General features: G+C 36.2%; 1 protein-coding gene and 1 pseudogene across 1 annotated transcript in view; one reads left to right on the forward strand and one right to left on the reverse strand.

The window, feature by feature from the left end:
• Adsl (adenylosuccinate lyase) overlaps window positions 1-22,186 on the forward strand; it is a 54,976-nt gene that overhangs the window by 7,944 nt on the left and 24,846 nt on the right. The window lies entirely within an intron of this gene.
• Window positions 1-22,186, reverse strand: part of LOC141429241 (uncharacterized) — a 48,221-nt pseudogene that overhangs the window by 5,453 nt on the left and 20,582 nt on the right.

The raw sequence follows: 22,186 nt of genomic DNA on the forward strand, positions 1-22,186 counted from the left end.
AGGCGTTGGTAGTAGTATTTGGCGTTTCTATATTTGCTCCCTAGATGGCGACAGGAGTCGCTACACGAGCGTATCATAGTTTATTCAAAAATTTCACCTCTAGGAAAGAGCACACCTAAATGTATGTGATACAAGGTTTAAATAAGTCCGAATTGCTTATATTTTATTTGACTAAACTCACGCCTCTGTTCACGGCCTATACCAGTCTAAGTAATAGCTGCTGCTGTACTGCGGACACTGTAATAATATAGTACGTTATGTCAGAAGTCCGAGCGCATTATAGCTGCGTTATGCCTCAGTGATCATATCGTGTGACCCTGCAACGGCTGCAACCTTGGCTATTTTATTGTTGGGGAGCATTCTGTGAATCATACCATAGACAGCTGTAGCACGTCACGCTTGTAGAGTGACGCATGGTACAACCCCAAAATAGTAACCCTCATAAAATAAAATTGCAAGTTCAAACTAAGCCTTGGTCTGGTCACGTACTTAATAGGTTCGACGTGCTGATAGTGTTCCCTTCCGTTGAAGTTTGAGGTTGTCTATGGTTTTGTAGAGTTCCGTTTCCGAAGGTTGACAAACGTAACCTTACTTCGCTGTCTGTATTGTCACAGGGCTGTATTTAGAGAACCGTAATAGACAGGCAGCTGTTACACATTATGTGTATTTCTATTACCGCTAACTAAAAATTTTATTTTACTTACATGGCTTAAATGTTTTCCCTAAGACCGACTCACGCTAGACAAGTTATTATTATTTGCTGATATGCAGTATATTTACTTCTATTATCATTCCGAATTTTTGAGGTTTGTGTGTTTAACTGTTATATTATTAACGTTTAAGTTTTAAACGTTTATTTCTGACTCGGGTCCTATATACATTGCGTCAGTTACTACCTAATTTTTTTATATTTTTTGTATGGTAAATTTTTGTGTCATAATCATAAGGGAATTTTCACATTTTTTTTACACAGTCATACTCACTTGAGTAGGCAGAGAAGATGACAGCTATGTGTGACAACCGCGATTGGACCACGTAGGGGGATGTTAGGGCTCCGGTAACTAATCCGATGGCGATCACGGTTATAACCTGAAAATAAAATGTCATTGGTAACTCCATACAAAACAATAAAAGCAATTAATAATTGTGACTAGCTCAAAAATTCCCAGTAATGAGTCCCAGTCTAACACTACTAACTAACTCTACTTAACTTTAACTTTAAGATATCTAACAGAGTTCTAGATTAATAGACTTGTATTTTTTTTCATTTTTAGTTTTTAGAAAGAAAGAAAGTTTTTTAGCTCAGTCGGTTTTCTATTATATTGTTTTTAATTCACACATAACTTTTTGATGTTGCTATGAAAATGGTAGCTTAAGTGTCATAATATTTATGCTCTTTATTAAATACTAGAGTTTACCCGCGGCTTCGCACGCCTAAACTATTCGATCTAGAAGTTACAATTAAAATTCCGGGATTTTACAAAATTCCTCTGGGAATTCCCAAAATTTAGATCGTGGTCTTCATTGAGGTTGTGTCAAGAACAACTATACAAAATTTTAATACTCTAAGCCCAGCGGTTGAAATATCGGGAATATCGGGATAAAAAGTAGCTTATGTGTTATTCCCCATGATCCAGCGGTGGAGAATATCGGGATAAAAAGTAGCCTATATGTTAATCCAGGGTATATTACCTGTATACCAAATTTCATTCAAATCCGTTCTGTAGTTTTTGCGTGAAAGAGTAACGAACATACATCCAAACAAACATCCATCCATACAAACGTTCGCGTTTATATTATTTTAAATTAATTGCCTTATAGTTGCATTATTGAATGCTTTTTTATTTGCTTCCTAATTATTTTTTAGCGAATGAAAAATGAACAACCATAAATAGCGCGGCGAAAGACCTAGGTATCTGTCAGTTTTCCCGCCTCTAAGTACATCCTGTGCACGTCTACCAACCGCAGAAAGCAAATTTGCACAGATTAGTGAAAGCGAACATAAAACGTAGGTTTTCTCTTTCAGAATATTCGTATTCACCGCAAACTCATTTCCAATACTCGAGGCATTTTCTTAAACGTTTATTAAATTACGGTTTTCACTTTCCTCTTTTGAAAAAACGTTTTGATGGCGGCTTTAAAGATAGATTATTAAAGTAGTAAATTCATGAAATCATGAAATGTGTATTATTTTTAGTTACATTTCGTTATCTAATATATTTTATGCTGCCGCCGCCCTGAATTTTATAACTGGTCTATACCAGTTCAGAAATGTCTATACATTACGTTTACTTTCGTTGTTGTTTGTTATTCTTAATTGTATTTAATTTAGTCACTCAACTCATCTTTACGGAACGTGCGTGATTTTCTTAAACGCATCTTTCTCTTCCGTTAACATAAATAATTAAGAGCATTGTTCATACATAAGCAGTGCTATTACGAGATCGTACTTAGCGATGCCATAACGAACAATAAGTTCACACAGAACCGCTAATTGCAATACAGGGATACTATTCTCAAGGTGAATCAAGGGTTAGCTTCTCATAATGATACATTTGTTGCTGACATGTGTTTGTTTCCCATAGCTTTGCGTTTCGAACTGTAAGCCTATATCGATTAGTTGCATTTCTTTGTTAAGTCTTGACATTGTAGTAGATTCAATCTATGCTGACCTTCGGGTGTTGCGACGTAGCGACAATTTCATTTCAGCTCTTGCTTACAAATATATGCTCAAAGTTTTTCAATTGTGTTTTGTTTCTTTTCTTTTGTACAATAGAGAGTTTACATACATACATACATATGCTTTACAAAACTAAAAAATATTAACTGGCTCAACTTGCGATTATAAGAACGGTCTGACTAATTTCGATCTTTTTGAAGATCTTTTATCTTAGTGAGGGCGTTCACGTCCTATATTTCTGTATTGTTTTGTGTTCCTGCCTATGATGACTCTAGCCATTTAATGATTTTTAGTTTTAACTACAATACGGTATTTGACAACTTCTGATTTTGCCATATCTTAATATTATTATGAAAATATAGATATACAGATAGTGTTTAGCGAAGAGAAAATTTAAATCGGTTGAAAATTGGATTTATAGTGATTTTTTGAAAAATCTATATACCTGTTTCTTTCTCAAACGCGTTTCTCTATGCAGCAAGTATGGCGGTACTGGCGTGTGACGTCACATGCCAGTATGTGTTTCTCTGTCTAATCTTGAATTTCAAACCTTTATAATTTTGTTATTTGTAAATGTAGCTTAAATTGTTTTTCTATTCGATAACAGGCATTGCGTAGTTTTAATTTATAAAACATATACAAAATAGTCAAATACCGTATTAGTTCTAGTAATTAATTGAAGCAAGTTTATCTTTATTCTGTCTTGGTTCTTATACGTTTGTTTGGTTGCTATTCTTCTCACATTTTTGTTCCGACAGTTGGCACCTTTGATTTTAGTGTATAAGTTTCCACGTGTAAAATAGCCTTTCATTAGAGCTCTTAGTTGAGCTGCAGCGGCGTAAGGCCTACGTAAACTGTAAAAGCTCTTTTTTCTTCTTTCTTTTCAAACTAGCCCGACTAATATTAAACTTAGATCTTCGACGTACTCGTCGATATTAGCATGGATTAAAGTTACGATCCATGTCTATCTGATCTTCTCCTATTCCCCTTGCAATCTTCACGAGCTCTTGACTTTTTTTTTCTACAAACTATATATAACTCATTGTTAATCGAAAATTTAATTTAATAAATATCAATAATTATCACTATTATTAAAGAAATCGGAAGTACAATTAAATGTAGCCCCAGTTCCTGAAGGCTCACACCAACATTTACATTGCACTGTTACACCAAATATGCCGATCCGCCGACATATGTCGACGACATGGTTGACTTTTTTGATGTAGAGCGAGATGTAGAGCATTCAAGCAACTTAGGCTACCAACCATATAACCAACATAAAGTCAGCGGCTCGGAGACTTTGGTGCCTACATGTCTTACAAATGACCCCGACTGAAATAGAACTAGAGCCGTCTGGAACTAAGGCTGTAATTTCAACGTAACTACAACTAACGACTGCCCATATATTTAAATCGCAGCTAGCGTAGAGTTTGCATGTTGATAGCAGTTTCGGGATAGGAGTTACATCGCAGCTGGAATGTATTCCGTCTGTAATGGTTTTCGGTGTTTACTCACCAGTTCAGCCACTCTCAGGCCCACACACCAATACTGCTTCAGCGCAGCAGCGGCGCGACTGTCGCGGTCGCCCCCCGCGCCCTCCTCCCCCTTCTTCGCCTGCGCCTCGGTCTCCCGGTCGCCTGCCGACATGGCCCAAATCACGCGTGCGCCTACGCCGAACTCGGGAACCTGGGAATAAAAACTAGTCAGAATTGGGAACTATGTATTATCAATTTATTACACTTTTATTAATTTTATAAGACCTAGGGCAAAAATGTCGTTGCAGATCCTAGTAGTTTGAACTATTATGGACTCTCAAGCGGACGGGAATTTATGTCATCATCATCATGTCAACCGAATTTATGTGCGAAATTATATTTGAAAATTTACCATATATTTAGCTTTGCTAAGCTTACTTTGGGAAATTGGGACTAGGTCAATTGGTGTGAATTGTCCCGTGATATTTATTTCTTTATTTATTTATTTTACCATGAGCTTTAAGGTGAAGAACATTATCGTAAGAAGACTTACACACGCCTGTTTAGCGTTCGCGCAGTATAAGTAAGTCGAGTTTACGCATGAAACGCCTTAAGCCGCAGCATAGATTACGCAGTTTGATTATCTCCTCATCATCATCATCCCAGCCTATGTATGTTCCACTGCTGGGCCATAGAGGGCTTGGGCCATAGTTCCCACGCGGGCCCAGTGCGGATTGGGAACTTCACACGCACCATTGAATTGCTTTGCAGGTTTGTGCAGGTTTCCTCACGATGTTTTCCTTCACCGCATAGCTCGTGGTAAATTTCAAATGTAATTCCGCACATGAATTTCGAAAAACTCAGAGGTGCGAGCCGGGGTTTGAACCCACGACCCTCTGCTTGAGAGGCGATAGGTCACCACGGCTATACGGCGGCATCTCCTCACTTCGCCTAAATAAGCCTTTATTAAGTCAAGGGGCTGTTTCACCATCCACTGATTAGTGTTAAGTAACGGTTAAATGTGATGCCGTCTCCGTCTATTCGAACAAAACAAATAGAGACGGCATCACATTTAACCGTCACTTAACACTAATCAATGGATGGTGAAACAGCCCCTAAGTATTATGGACAATCACTCACAGCTATTAACCTACGCCGTGTTTACTGGCAGTTAACCACTATAAGTGGATGGTAATCGATGATCCGGTGTGTTGTTTGATCTGTGGACGTGCCGTGACTGGCCAGAGCTTTTAATTACGGAATGTTCTAGTATGGTTCCAGTCAATATGTGTACAATACCTGCCTTAGTTTTATTGAGGTCTTATGGTACCGTCGCTTCTTTGACTATGTATAGTGCTGTCCCAGAGTACTTTAAAGTTACTGCGTAACAGATACGTCGCTCGCGTTTGACAGTCCCTATGTTCACCTACAAGCCGAAGATACCTGTATATAAACAGGTATTCGATTTTGAACATGAAACTACTGTGAGACTCGCTTCGCTTATATTTAGTGAAATAGATCCGGATAGATCTCATGTGTGGCGTGTTCTCGAAGGAAGGGCTACGAATCAGCCCGAAGCATGACGAGCTAAACTTGATTTAAGACACGACTTATTCTGGTTTATTAAACTAAATATCAGGTATTCGATGTTGATAGGTTTCACTCCTAAACAAAAGTTTGCATAATATCATAAAGCGTATCAACGTAACAATATCACAACACAAATGACTTTTAAACTATTACATTACACAGACCAAGAATCAACAAGGAAAAAAACATTCCATGATTCATTTACTCTTGATAACATTCAACGTCACTTATGCTCATCAAAATTGTATTAACACACCTGTTCCTTGTCTTTACTAGACACTATAAGTTTTGTTTGATGTATAATTACAGAACAACCTTGATCAGGTACCCAAAGACATTAACAAAGTGTAGCAGAAAGCTATTATTTATTATATACATAGCCATTTTACCACCACTACGCATGTAGTATTATGGACTACGGTTTTAATAAACAGCTAGAGGTATATTTAAAGATTTTGGAGCTCTGGGCCACATAGTTTTGCCGGCCCACTGAGTGACGATAAAGTACCTAAGTACTATATTAATTCAAGCGTCGTTGCGTCGGTGGACCGCTAAGGTTACCTACTTCTAGGTAGGTATGTAAGGAATTTGCTCTACTTAGTGAGTAACTCCTCTTTTCGTGTCCTCATTTTTCGATCTTATTATGGGAAATGAATTTTATGACGTAAGAGTGTAAGAAATGATACGATTCCAAAGATAACATACCACAGAAATTAAACAAGTTCCACTTCGTTTAAGATTGCTAAGAGCTGTGACACATGTTATTACTATTTAATAGGAAAATTTACTCGTGACCTTGTCATTTTATAACTATTCATTTTATTAACTGGTATAAACTAAAACAATTTTAATCTCAGCGGATCGCACTTGCGGTCCAAAGTGGTGATCCGGCCAGCATCATGGGAACCCTGCCACAAGCAGATGTTTTAGACGGGGTGTTACATTCTTTTTATGATTGTTATTGTAGCATATATTTTGTTAAGGTATCTTAGATTAGTTAAACATTTTTGTCTTTTGTATTTACTTTTACAAAGTGTAGCAGAAAGCTATTATTTATTCTAATACATAGCCATTTTACCACCACCATGCATGTAGTACTATTATGGACTACGGTTTTAATAAACAGAGGTATATTTAAAGATTTAGGAGCTTTGGGCCAGATAGGTTTGCCGGCCCACTGAGTGACTATAAAGTACCTATTTCATTTAGGAAAATAATGGCGATAGGTGCTTCGATGCCCCTCGCAGCCTGCCGCCCCGGGCCGTGGCCCTTTGGCCCTAGGGTAATACGCCCCTGCCAGTAAACGCTGAACTTATCTCTTACATAGCACCTAATAATATTCACAATGCTTATCTAATTGATTCCTAAAATACAGTACAGTCGATCTAATAACGCGTTTATCATGGTTCCGAGTAATTTTTATGAATATTCCTCAACTTCCTGACCCTCAAGCAAGGCTTCCTTTCAAACCTCATCCACCATGTTTTATAATTCAACGAAGGTCACAAGGTTCGCTCAAAGTCAACGCGAAGGTCCATAACAAATTGTTCAGTTTTTGCGTCTGATTTGCTAACCTTTAAACAAGCACAATAAAATGTTCGTTGTAAGTTTACAGAAGACTAATCGGGTATTTTGTAAGAAAACACCTCTGTTGTCATTCTGTTTCCTGTTATCGTTTCATGTGAGAATATTTGCTCTTAAAATCTATATTCAACGACGTAGATTAATAATTCTGCATGCTTTATTTACGTAGTTGTATGAGAGATTCCAATATTATTCCTAGCTCCAATACAATACCATATATGGGTGAAGACCAAAAAGTTGCACAGCGTTAAAGCTGCGTTAGCACGTGGTTTTCATTTCCATTAAATGTTTACCCATTGTGACACGAAAATTAATCATACAAATGTATGATTAATTTTCGTGTCACAATGGGTAAAAAGTTAATGGAAATTAAAACTACGTGCTAACGCAGCTTTAACGCTGTGCAACTTTTTGGTCTTCACCCATATATGTAAGTTTTCATCATAAATAATTCTTGTTTTCTTTCGCATCTTATGGTGCGATCCGATTAAAACTATCGCACCCCGTCGCAGAATAAGTACTAATAGTACAAGTAAACCCGTATATTTTGGAAAGATGGACATATATTTAACAATTACGCATTTCATCAGAGAATATCCATTTTAGATAAAAAGTTAACTTTACTAGAAATATTAGACGCTCTTTTCGAAAATTCATCGAAGAACACTAAGGTATCTGTGTTGTCCAATTTATGTTTTGTTTTCTTGGGTACCAAGCTACCAGGATGGAGATACAAGGGAGTGCACTTGCCCCTTCCAAGCATAAAATAAAATACAAAATAACAAGGCTAAGATACAAAGTAAACCCAGCTCCCCTACATACAGATGTAAGATGTAACGCAGGGTGTATTACATCTTACATCTATAATCTTGAAAATAATCCTGCTGGCGCACATGTTTATTTAAATTGTATACTTATTCTATTGCTTTGGTTTTAAAAGCCAGCTTTATATTCATCATCAACATCATCATCATATCAGCCGCAGGACGTCCACTGCTGCACATGGGCTCCCCCATAGACCTCCAGCCTCCAGTTGCCTCGGTTGGAAGCGGCCTGCAGGGCTACTACGAAACTCGAAACTCGAAGTTCGTGTCGTGCGATCCCTCTGACACTTATACTATTTTGTTAAGTAATTAAATTAATAAAATGTACATCATCTTATTAGGATAAACATATATTTAGAATGACAGTCCAAGTCATCAACAACTGTAACTAAGAAACCATTCAAATCAAATATGTGACACGCCTCCGCCGTGAATCAGAGGAGCAGGGAGTAGCTGGTCCAGGTGTCGGATCCACAGGAGTCCGCTGTCTGTCCTAATCTGATAATGTAGCTGTCCGAGACGGCGGACTACAATGCCAAACTCCCATTTGGTTTTCGATACCGAATAGTCCCTTGCTTGGACTCTGGCTCCGGGACTGAACTCTCTCCCGTCTGTACCGTGTCGAGGCTGTCTGGGGGGTGGTTTAGGAACTGCTCTGATCTTGGCAGCCAATCTTGTTCGTATTTCCCTTCCGAACATAATGACATATGGAGAGTCTCCTGAGGAAGTTGGTGTAGCTCGAAGAACATGTTTCACTAAACGGATTTTCTGTGATATATCGCCACTCTCCCCCTCTAATTTATGCAGTGCTCGTTTGGCAATCTGTACGAAACGTTCCGCTTGCCCGTTTGTAGCCGGGTGATACGGGGCAATTGTTTTATGTGCAATACCAGAGGTATGTAGGAAGTTTTCAAATTCTTGGGAGACAAATTGTCTCGCGTTATCTGATACTACTGTATAAGGTAATCCAAAAGTATCAAATAATCCATCTAATTTCTGAATACAGAATGAGCTTGTCATCGTTTTAGTAGGAATTATTTCCACCCATTTTGAAAAGGCGTCCACTACAATAAAAAGTTGATAGCCAGATATAGGCCCTGCAAAATCAATATGAATTCTTTGCCAAGGCCCAGTTGGATCTTCCCAATGATGTAGTGGGGCTTTAGGAGGTTCATTTTGATGTAATCTACAAGTTCGACATGATTTCACTTTAGTTTCGATATCTTTATCAATATTTTTCCAATATACGAAGCTACGAGCAAGAAGTTTCATTTTTAAAATCCCAATATGGCCAATGTGAAGTTCTTCTAAAATTTGTTGCTGTAATTTTCGAGGAATTATTACTCTCGTACCTTTTAGAATGCAGTCATTTTGCAGTGTCAATTCGTTATCATTGTATCCTGATTCTCTAAGTGAATTTCCCGATTGTAGCGTTTGAAACAAGTTCCGTAGTTCGGGGTCTTCTTTTGTTTCTTTGGAAATAATTTCGGGTGAAATGTTTAATGTGTTTATCTGCCTTAGTTGGAATATGGAATGTTGGTCAATATTACTGTCGTTAACTTTTTCAACAGGAAATCGTGAGAGGTAGTCTGCATTGGAATGCTTAGAAGAACTTCTATATTCAATATTGTAGTCAAATCCAGATAGAAAATGTGCATAATGGAATAGCCTCATTGTACTCAATGTTGGTAAGGTTTGATGTGGATGGAAAATTGAAGTCAGTGGCTTGTGGTCTGTGATAAGGGTAAACTTGCGACCATAACAGTAGTGAAAGAATTTCTTTAATCCCCAGAATATAGCAGTTGCTTCTTTGTCGATTTGACTGTATTTCTTTTCACTATTAGTTAGAGATCTAGAGGCAAATGCTATTGGGCGATCTGAGCCATCCGGTAGTCTATGGCTGAGTACTGCACCCAGTCCTGTAGGTGACGCATCTGTTGCTAAAATTAATGGTTTTTTCTGATCGAAGTGTAATAAGACTCTTTCACTGAGTATTTCAGTTTTGACATTCTTGAAGCTTTCTTCGCATTTCGGAGACCAAATAAATTTTGTTCCTTTCTTCAGGAGTGCGTTTAAAGGGCTTGTAATAGATGCAAGGTTAGGTATAAATTTATTATAGTAATTTGCCATACCCAAAAAGGTTCGTAGTTCGTTTACATTCGTCGGACGTTGTGCGTTGAAAATTGCTTTGACTTTATCTTGATTCTTATGCAATCCGTTTTTGTCAATTGTATGTCCCAAGTAATTAATACTTCTTTTGAAAAAGTGACATTTTTCCTTATTAACTCGAAGGTTACTTTCTTTGAGTTTCTCCAAGACTTGTCTAAGCCTACAAAGTAATTCTTCTTCTGTAGAGCCCTGTATAATAATATCATCGAAAAAGCATTTTACTCCATCTATACCAAGTAATAATTGGTCCATAAACTTTTGCCAAAGGCTAGGGGCAACTTTAACTCCAAACATGAGCCGGTTTACCTTAAAAGTACCTTTATGTGTGCTTAAGGTTTGTAATAAGGCACTTTCTTCATCCATCACCATGTTCAAGTATGCTTGTGTGATGTCCAAGGTACAGAACAGTTGCCCGCCATTCATTTCAGCTAAAATATCTTCAATTATTGGAATTGGGTATTGTTCGTCTTTTATAACTTTGTTTAAAGTAATCTTGTAGTCAGCACAAAGTCTGATGCTGCCGTTAGGTTTGACTATCGGAACGACAGGTGTGCCCCAGTCTGAGTGGTCTATCTTTGTAATAATCCCTAATTTTTCAAGGCGGTTTATTTCGTCATCTACTTTGGTTCGTAATGCGTAAGGAATTCTACGAGGTTTGATAAAGATCGGTTGTGAGTTTTCTGTAAGAGTGAGGTGGCCTCGAATGTTTGGAATTTCGCCCAAATTTGAATTAAATACAGTGGAATTGTACTCTTCTAGTAATTTTTCTAGTTTCGGTATGTTTTCACATTGTTGGACGGTTCTCATATCGGCAAGCGTGATGTTGAACTCTTTCATCCAGCTTCGGCCGAGGATAGGGTCAACATTCTTGTCTATTATGTATAATTTTCCGTAGAAAGTCTGATTTCCATAGGTGCATTTGACATATACCACACCAGTGGGCTTAAATACTTCACCTGTGTAAGTTCTTAGCTTCATGTTAGTCGTGAAAACTTTCTTTTTAATGTTGAGCTTTTTATAATCTTTTAATGATATAGTAGAAAGTGTAGCGCCAGTATCAAATTCCATATTGACTCTTGTACCTTCAATTTCAATCGGTATAATGTATTTGTCAGAGATTTCACTTTTTACTAAGTTGATCTCCGCTGTGCTGTCGGCGCTGAGGCTGCTTGTAGAGTTATCCAGTAAGTTTGTGTTATTACTTCTACGTCCTTGTAAGCAGACTCGAGCTAAGTGGCCTTCTTTTTGGCACTTGCGACACGTGCTTTTTATGGCGCCACATTCATTCGCTTTGTGATCGTTTTTACCACATCGATAACATTTGCCCTTCAGGTCTTTGATGGTTTGTGGATTTGAAGCGTATCTTGGTGCTTTCGATACTTTATTCATATTGTCAAAAGATGTATGACGAATTGATACAGACATGGTTGAGTTTTCAGTTTTTCCCTTTTCCATCAACGTGGCGGTATCCACTAAATTAGAAAACAGTGTGGTTTCCTTCTGTTGTAATATTTTTGTACGAATATCTCCATCTTTTAATCCCCGTATAAACTGTAGTGATAAGAATGATTCAACTGTAGGTTTTTTGCAGTGTGTACATTTGAATTCGCAATTTAGAGATAACTTTTTCAATTCTGACGCGTAGATTGCAATTGTTTCATCGGCTTGTTGTAAACGTGATATAAAATTATGTTGCGACGCCCATATGCTTGGTTTCGGGTCAATAAATTTATCCAAAATATCTGTAAGTTCTTCAAAAGTCTTATCGATCGGTTCTTCGGGAGAACACAGGTCATATAATCTTTCGTGGATATCTGGAGGTAAAGTAGACAGTAAGGTATAAACTTTCGTTTTAGGATGAGTGATGTTATTTAGTAGGATATAAACGGAAAGCCGCTTTATGAAATTTTTGAAGGTCTCTTTGGCTTGAAATGGTTGAAAATTAATTCTTGGTTGTGCCTCATGATGGGCATTCGTGACGGAGGTTACTTGAGTAATAGGAGGTATGTTACTTTCATTTTTGTATAGATTTATCAATCGTAAAATTTTTGTGCGTAACTTCGTATAAATCTCGTCAATCTCATACCTGTATGTCATTTCTGCCTCAAGATCCTCCTCTTCCGTCTCCTCTTCTATTCGACATTGTATATTTTGTAAGCCATCGTAAGTATTTTGTAGTGTAAGAAGTCGGGTTTCTAGTTCTTCGTAAGTATGTAAGTTTTGTTCATCTTGAAATGCGTTGTTCGTTTTAGTTAGTACACCGCGTAGGGTGGCACGCGCACGTTTTCCTTTCTTCAAATCAAACGACATCGTCGCCAATTTGTTAAGTAATTAAATTAATAAAATGTACATCATCTTATTAGGATAAACATATATTTAGAATAACAGTCCAAGTCATCAACAACTGTAACTAAGAAACCATTCAAATCAAATATGTGACACTATTTAATACGAGAGCGAGAGGGACGGTTCGATACGAACTTCGAGTTTCGAGTTTCGTAGCAGTCTTGCTGCAACCATCGTGAACCCGCCACTTTACCCAGGCGCGGCTTTATATCCATTGTCTTCCAAATAGCTTTATTTATGTCCATTTTAAATGAACTACATTTAAATCTAGCATTGATTTTCATACGGTACCAATTAACAATGTTCACTAAGCAATGTACTGCGACATGCTACTTACATGCCAATCGCTGGGCCGGAACACACGCACACTGACTTTCCAATGCTGGTATTGGATATATTTTAACCGCGAAAGTATAATGATTAAATTAATTTATGTGTGTGTAATTACGTTACGTTCAACATTGGGGTGCTGTTGGCCTTTATATTATATAGTGGCCTTTCTCTGTCCACTTTTGGGTGTGATAGTTATTCGTGTTCTTCATCAACATCAACAACATTAAGGCTTTACGTCCTACTGCTGGACACAGGCCTTCTCTCATAATGAGAGGGCTTGAGACACACCTTGCTTCACACACACCATTGAATTGCTTCGTAGGTTTGTCCAGGTTTCCTCACGATGTTTTCCTACACCGTAAAGCTCGTGGTAAATTTAAATGTAAATATAATGGTAATGTTCTTATCAAGCCGTGCAATATTACAATACCTTGACAACAAATTATCCTGGAAATTGTAGTGACTTGACTACAGTACTTTCATTGTGGCATGGTGCGGGTGACAGCTGTCGATCTCACAAGATAGTCAAAGTGTTGAAACTTGAGTCGGCAAAACTAATAATTTAAAATCTTAATCATAATTAATGTCATAATTAAACCGATTATTACGCTAATTTTGATGAGAATATTAGTGAAATTCATGGTTGGAATATTATTTGCTACTTTAGTAAGGCTAAATGGAGTTTACAAGAATGTTTGTTACTTACCAATTAATAAGTACCGATATAACTCAAGATCCATTAGGTCCCATCACTAAACGAGTCTCTGGTGTTACGATACATGCATGTTACGTTTCTTCACTTAATTGTGCTTTGAATTTTATGAATTGATTATAAAAATCTGATAGGTAAATTTATTTCGTATAACAATAGTTTTTTATGTTGAAATATTTTACGCCAGTCATATTCAGCCTACAACTGAAATATACTTCCATATATTTAGACCGCAGCAACTTTTTTTAGTAAAACGAAACGGTGCATAAGTGTCACCCGCACCATGCTATAGAATGAAAGTACTGTAACATGTTTTGTTAATTGTGACAGTTAGCGACAAGATGGCCGAAATATAGCCATTATAATAAGATTAAACGTAAGCGAGCTAAGTTATTGATATACTAAATAAAGATTTATACATCTTATTTCTTTGTGTTCAGACGGTTTTTTATTATATGATAGGGGGTAACGAGCTGATGGGTACGTGTTGGAAAGCAATCACCGCTGGCCATTGACGGGTGCGGCTCGAAAGATATAATAACAACTGTAACTGCATTTGGTATAATGCTTTTATTAAATTTGATTTAATTACTCGGTTAGTTTATAGGGTTAATATAAATTATATTTTATTTGCATTGAGTTAGCTTAGGTCAGGTATGAAACAATTCATAAAACAAAACAGCTCGAGTAAATCGAATTATATCAAATGTCAAACTATATATAATAACACACGCGTCATTAACACCCATGACATTGTTACATAACTTTGAATTGAAAAATAAATGAAATCAAAAATAATCAGTTACTTAAAACAAGTTGACTAAGAAAGTTATCTGCAATGAGGGCTATCGCGTATGAATTCGCCGCTAGAGGCGCTAATGTAGCGTGAGGTCTCCGAAATGTCAAATCTCATAGTTTTTGGGTGAGCTACGCATATTATATTAGAATAATTTTGTTAATATTTTGCAATATCTGAAATTAATTATGGCAAATATGCGTTCCGGGGCAATGAATGTCTGTGTTTTGAGACAGTTTTGTCTTTCGAAAACCTTTGTCCTCCCTTTTTTCCGAACAAAACGGGGACTATGCAACACTGTGGTATGCTCGATATTTTTATGGTACGGTTTTAAAGTGTATTAAATATGATTTTAATCTAAACTTTGTTTTCACGCCCGTAATAACAGACTTTGAAAGCCATACTTAAAAACCTCACGCAACAGTGCGCCATCTAGGGAGACAAAAAACGATAGCCCTCATTATGCACTGTACCAAATGATGCGCAAGTTAATTTAGGAATTTAAATAAAATTTGTGCTTTAGTTTCCAAACAATGAACAATTCCATACATTATAAGCACTTACATTAATTTATGACATTTACGTCATTAATGTAAGGTTTCATCGTGACCAAGGAATCTAATGGTACACTAGGTACAGTTTGTCCCTATATTTGACGGTGTGAGTTGTAGCTCTACCAACCAAGAGTAAACGACTAAACGGTTTTGGATGAAGTTTTACAGACAGACCCGGAAAGGAGCGGGATATTTTTTTCAGAAGAAATTCACAGTTCAAGCTCAACGTTCAAAGTTGTGTTCGAACCTACCTACGTACGATCCTCTGCTTGAGAAGTCATAGGATAATCCTTTGGGTTTACTACCTACCACTAATCTATTTTACTGAAATGGTTTAGATTTTAGATAATCCGATATCGGTACACTCAGCAGCAGTAGTAAATGAGCGGTGTGATGCTCAAAATGATCTAAACACTCTCTTGCATTAATTATGCAATCATTTGTCACAAAAAAAGGCAGGCGTCGATTGTTTTTTAATTTACAACTTTGATAACAAAACAAAAAATATGTCGCAGTTAGCAAATTATGTTAAAAAGATAGCTTCAACAAAACATCAAAATCATTATGATTGTTTTCAAATCATTATGGTTTTTGTTGTCTTCAAAACCACTTTGCTTGAACTAAATTTAATGGCGGGCCCTTAATGTGGACGTGACATGCGTTGAAATGATTTTACTGTTATGTTCACACAGTACTTGCTTTGCTTACCTGTATTTGTGTTCACGAGCATTGTCATTATACTGTTCTACTGCGTGGTTTAGTTAAAATCTATGTAGATATTAATAATTTTACTGTAATCTATGTAAATATGACGGCCTTCATGATTGTTTTATATTTTTTATGTTCCATTAGTAATAGTACTTGATTATATTATCAATGTTTTTAAACTACGTTTTTTTTACTGTAGATAAATTAACATTTAAAGTTTAGAAGGAGGTAAAAAAATAATTCACAAGAAGTATGAAATAATGAATAAAAACTTATTTTTTTTACATTAAATTAAATTTAAAATAAATTACGTAGGTAGTTATTAAATAAACAAAACAATTCTTACCAAATGAAAACCCTGCCGCCGAATTCAATATCACCAGTCACTTTTCCAACCGTCTCAAAACACTTGCACTCGAAGTTTGAAAATTTAAATTTTAAAAACGCGCGAAGCTTCGTGTTGCGTTCACAACAGCGGATACGAGTGCGTTTGGCGTCCGTTGCAGAGCGACTATCGCTTCACCCACAAACACTGCGCCTCTATGCTTCATTAGAACTAAAGGAAAGACCTCTGGATACTTCGACAACTCCCCCTTTATTAACCCATTTTGTGTAAACAGGCGGAGGGAACGTGGATCTCGCGTTAATGGTCGACGCGCGTAGCGTAGTACCGTAGTAGTAAACTTTCATTCATTTTTAAACTAAAGTTTCGCTCTCTGATTGATTTATGCGAAGCTTGCAATCATCTTGATCGCTTATCATCGCGTATTAGAGTTGTCCCAGATGGTTGTTGAGAAATATTTAATTGTATCCTAATGGAACTTGATGGTTGGTTTCGATTTTATAGAGGACTGTTTTATTTCATGTATATTTACCCGTACGAGTAGAGTGTTTGTTCTAGTGTATTCTGTGCGTCATTAAGATGCCCATATGTATGTTACGAAACAATTATTTGTACTTAATGTCAGCTTTAAAAAATTATATGCATGTCAACAAAAACATTAAAACCGTAAACCGTATTTTTTACGGCTGAATGGCCTACTATCCAATTAAATAAGTACATAATAAACAAGCAAGTTAATTTTCTTGGCTGACTGTTTTTCATTTGATAGGAATCTTAAAAACTACTTTTAGTAATGAGAAAAAAATAATTAATAGTAATAAATAAAATAAAAACTACTCCAGACCCGTCCGAATCGTACTTGGCCCAAACGTACCCATCACCCCAGCGGCATTGCCTCGTTGTACGGCCAACGAGACCCGCTGGACCAAGTACGACCCGGAACGGGGGTCTTTTAGTAATTGTTTATATTATATTGTCTACCTACATGGCGCCAAATAGAGTTTATCCTATCTAACACCTTTAAATATTTCTAGCCAACTTTTGACGTCTCTATATTCTCTCTATAGTCAGCTGATGCTGGCTGAAGATGTTGATACATGTGTTTTTTTCTTAATTCGAAAATAAAATGTGCAATAACGCGGTGCCATTATGCCACTATGATCAGATGGTTATCATTATCATCACTAGCGAGAAAGCCAAGGGTAATGTCAATCGTCTTATTTTTATAATTAGTCGCTTTCTACGTACTATAAATGCCAGCTCATTTCACGTCGACTATCATAAATTATCTTAGTAATAAAATAAATTAAAATTACATTCGATTCGTCGCTTGGCAATACCTGCAATAACACTGATCCTAGATTTCCAATTATATAGTATGTATGTATGTATGTATGTAAACTCTTTATTGTACAAAAGAAAATTTATATAGTCTCCTGCATTTGACACACATTCGGTTTAAGCTACTTTGCTTGTGCACCATTTCTTATTTATTATAGTTTTCTTGACCACTAGATTTAGCATTGATTTTATTTAATAAGCTATTCCCAATGTTTACCATTAGCGTGACTTCGTTAAACTGAACTGAACTTCGTGATAAAATGACTAAAGCTCTTTGTATTTAATCGTCATTTTTAGGCAAATGCGTACGTTACATTTTCTTCATAATTTTTCTGAATGGATTTGTTTTTTATAATAGGTAATATTGTTATGCCTTATTCTGCGAGCAGCCGTGCGTTAAAACATGAAACTGTTTTATTTTTTGCTGTCGGTTAAATAAATATAACAGTTCCTAGAGCCTTCGTAAATATTTTTTTAGGTATATACTCGTATTAAGGTCTTTATGTAGGTACGTAAACAGAATCATTATTTGTTAATTTATTCAAATAGTTACTTTCCGGGTTTACCTAATAGGTAGTTGTAGTTTATGAACAAATTTTATTTTAGGACAAGGTTATAATAGATGGCTATTTTTGTATTAAATAGCAATAATTCAAGAAACAATTTACGCCGAACCTTTTTTTTATCGCAGATGTCATCTGATAAAAAGGGGTATCCAATTCAACTGTATGTTTTTTTTCTCTACATTTATCGATAATGATGTTCCTCGCATACAAACCGTGTTTTGTTTTTCTTCGATAGCTAATTTCATAATCTAATTTTTTATTCGCATTTGAAGTAGGGTAACATTTAAATTTTAATAACAAAATTACCTACAATACAAATTATGTAAAATTTCAAAGCACTTATTGATGCAAAAAATAGACTGCTTAAACATGACGTGACGGTGAAAAAGAACAACAGGTTTATTTTTAAATTGCCACAACTGCAAAGAATCGTCCATCCAGCCAGATCGCTTATTATGGAGTTATTTGAAAATTGAAAAGCCACTTTCTAGTGTTTTCCGGTCTACAAGCGGCATAACTGCATATGCGCGCGCACGTTCTTACAGAATGTAATAAGTTTTTATTAAATTTAGACCTTATTGACTGAAGTGCAAATTCTAAAATAAAGGAAAAACATTTTGAATTTAAGGCATTTTCAAATTGGTTCTGCTGTGATATCGTATATGATTGACAATGGACACAAATAAAAAAAACCGGCCAAAAGCGTGTCGGACACGCCCAAAATAGGGTTCCGTAACAATTACGAAAAAATTAAGTAATATTTTCTAAGGATTTCGTATTTTGTACGGAATAGTCCCAAGTTTAGGTATATTTTATACCTTAGGCTACTATTTACTCTTAAACAAAATACTAATAATTCTCAAGAAAACTTAACCGTTATAGTTTTTCTTGTAAGTTTGATATACTTACTATCATCCTGAATTTTTCCACCCATCGGTTTAGATTTTAGGGGGGCGGGACGCTCGATTTTAATGAAAAATCGCACTTTAAAGTTGAATATTTTGCAAACAAATCACTGAATCGAGAAATCCAACGATACCCCACACTATAAGGTTGGGTGAGAAAAAAATCACCGCCACTTTACGTCTATGGGAGGTACTCCAAAAATATTTTTTTGAATTTTGTATTGTACCATTTTGTCGGCATAGCTTACATTATTTATATATTCGTGCAAAATTACAGCTTTCTAGCATTGATAGTCCCTGAGCAAAGCCGCGGTCGGACAGACAGACAGACATGGCGAAACTATAAGGGTTCCTTTTTTCCATTTTGGCTACGGAACCCTAATGAACTTAAACTTTGTATAATAGGTAGTTATTATTTTATTACAACACTTTTTTTTTGTTTGTTTGTTTACAAAATACACGTGGGGCAAAAAAGTTCGAGAAGTACCTATCTTCCGCTATTGTTAAACGGCGAAATGGCAAATAATAAGGACATTCCTTTAATAACAAAATATTGGGTAGATGCTTAGCCGTTTTCTCTGTATAAAGATGATTCATAAATATTTAGTGTTTTCAATAAACATAATTTTTCTCGCAAAGATCGACTTTGCTCTTGAAATAATGCGTCAAAGTGTGTGAGTAAGTAGTAAATAAATCATTATTTACCTTATTGAATACACTCATTAAATGATTCATGAATATTATATCGAATCACAAGTAATTTTATGGGACTTAAATATTATAATTATTAATTTTTAATCATTATAATTTAGCCTTTGCAAAATTGAAGAATTGAATTATTTTAGAAATATGTAGGTCTATAAGTAGCTTTTTTTTTACTTTTAACACAAAGTTGCAAAGGAATTAATCTACAATACCCGCTTCGAGTTTAGAACGCAAACAAACCCTTTAATTTATGAAAATTGACACGTTTGACTTCCACGTATTTGTTTAGATTTATTTTCCTCCGTCAATTCGTTTTAGCTTCAGGCACGGCATTGCATAAAAATTGAAATATTAGGCTATACGTGGGATGTTTTATAGCTCGTAGGTGTTATATGAACAATACCTCTTTGTAACACGACTAAACGCCAGTATAACACTGCCCATTGTTAGCCGACTGTTGAACTACCAACTTACCTGTCCCTGCCACGGTGGCGCAGTCGTCAACGAAACTCCAAGCTTGCACATTAATTGTCCCTAGTTCCAAAATTTTCCACCGGTCTCACTAAGTTTGTCGATGTACCTACTTCTACCAAGGAAGTAAAACGAAGATTCGCTCAAAATTGTATCCTAATGCAATGTGGTAAGAAGTTACAAGTGTGAAATTGTTAGAATCGTTTTCTATGATCACGCATGTCTACCCGCGTTGACACTTCACGGCTGTGTTTCGTTTTTCTTTTTGTTCCTTTTTCAAATTGACGAATTCGTGACCTTCAAATAGAAGGAAGTCGTTTAAATTGTATCAGGCTGTGCAGGCTGAATCATTTTACATTTAGGCGTAAAATATACACATAAATTATCTCTAAAAAAGGGTAAGTAACTAAGTATATCTACTTTACTTAAAATACTTAAATAAATAAATCACAAAGACATTCCACAAGGTGCCCCTTTTAAATATACTCAGCGGCACAAAATTTGGCCCACTCTACATACAAAATTACCTACTTCTGTATATATTTGAGGGCCAGACTTTTTGCCGCTCAGTATACTAAACTGAGCTTTACTAATGCGAGTATCATTAACTGAAAAACTAACATGATATGATTAGTTAGGTACTTAGTTGATATTGGATTTTCTTTTAAAACATAACACCTAAGAAATACTAGGATAATTTCTCCCGTCCCCTTTCGCTTTCTCTGTTTATGTAGGTTACCTATACTATTTATACATCTCTATAAAGAATTGATCGTTCGTCTCCCGCCCCGGCGCCGCCATGCTGTCGCCGTTTTGGCGCCAAAGTTCCTGCGACCCGGGGTGCGTTTACAAAGGTTGCTACCCGCGACCTATTTGTCTATGACACACTATCCTAGTTTTAATAAACACGCAATGCGTTGGTAACGGGAGATTGAGATAAGCAAAAGTTTTATGGTAATGATGGGGTTATTTTATCTCGCTTAGTAGGTATTCCTCAGTAATAACATTTATTGTACCTTTTTTTGTCAAACTTTAAACCTATTATTGCTAAAAGTGGCTCCGAAGCGGTAACGTTTCGTGTGCTCTGCCTACCCCATTTGGGAATACAGGCGTGATGTTTGTTGTTTATATTTTTCAAAATCGCATATTTTTCATTAAATTAAAAAAAAACGTGGCTGGTCTAGTAATTATCACGTTTGTTGCACTTTAGTTCATGATTTTTCTTATTGTCTCTGGGTTTTAAAGTAGCCCTATGGTAGGTTTTCGAGCATACAGCTACACTTATACCAAATTGTACATTTTTTGCATTTATTTCCTCTGTATGATAAAGAACTGGCTAATAATAATAATAAAATACTACGAATTTGATACGAAATCTCTAAAATCAAATGAACTCTAAAACAAAGAGAAACTCGAAACTTTTCTTTCCATGCTTACTATCGTTAGGTAACGGAAATATTTATAAGAAAAACAGTTCCCAAGAGAGAGCTACACAACGCAGCGCGGCATGTCTTCGCATTCCTTCACACTGCGTGACCGCTACCAAATTGTAAATCAGTTCTGCATTATCTATGGCTGTTTTTTTTTAATATGCTTGTTACTTGCCCAATAGGGGGGACACTTTTAAGTACCATTATGTTATTTTTAACCCCCGACGCAAAAAGAGGGGTGTTATAATTGCCAAAATGCGAGCTCTTCCCATAAAATACACTCGTATTTTATGCTGAGCCAATACGACGAACGTCCCCACGATATCCAACATGGCCTCTTGATAAGTAGGTACTCGTACACTTGATTTGAAGACATAAAGTTTATTTAGCCCGTAAATTACGTTAATTTTACGTTAATTAGAATCACATTTGAAATTCGATAGATCCCTGGATGATTTTGTAGTCTTCCGGTTCCATATTTAGCATTTTTTTGGTAATACTTCGGTCATCCAAACATTACTAATGCTTCTGTCACTACTTAGAATTATGCTTACGTTTCCGCTTCTTCAGCTGTAGTCTTCATTTCATTCGGTGATGCGATGTATCGACTTTTGAATAAGTACTAAATTAATGTCTTTTAAAATTACGCTTACC

This window comes from Choristoneura fumiferana, chromosome 6, assembly GCF_025370935.1.
Source record: "Choristoneura fumiferana chromosome 6, NRCan_CFum_1, whole genome shotgun sequence".
Lineage (NCBI taxonomy): Eukaryota > Metazoa > Arthropoda > Insecta > Lepidoptera > Tortricidae > Choristoneura > Choristoneura fumiferana.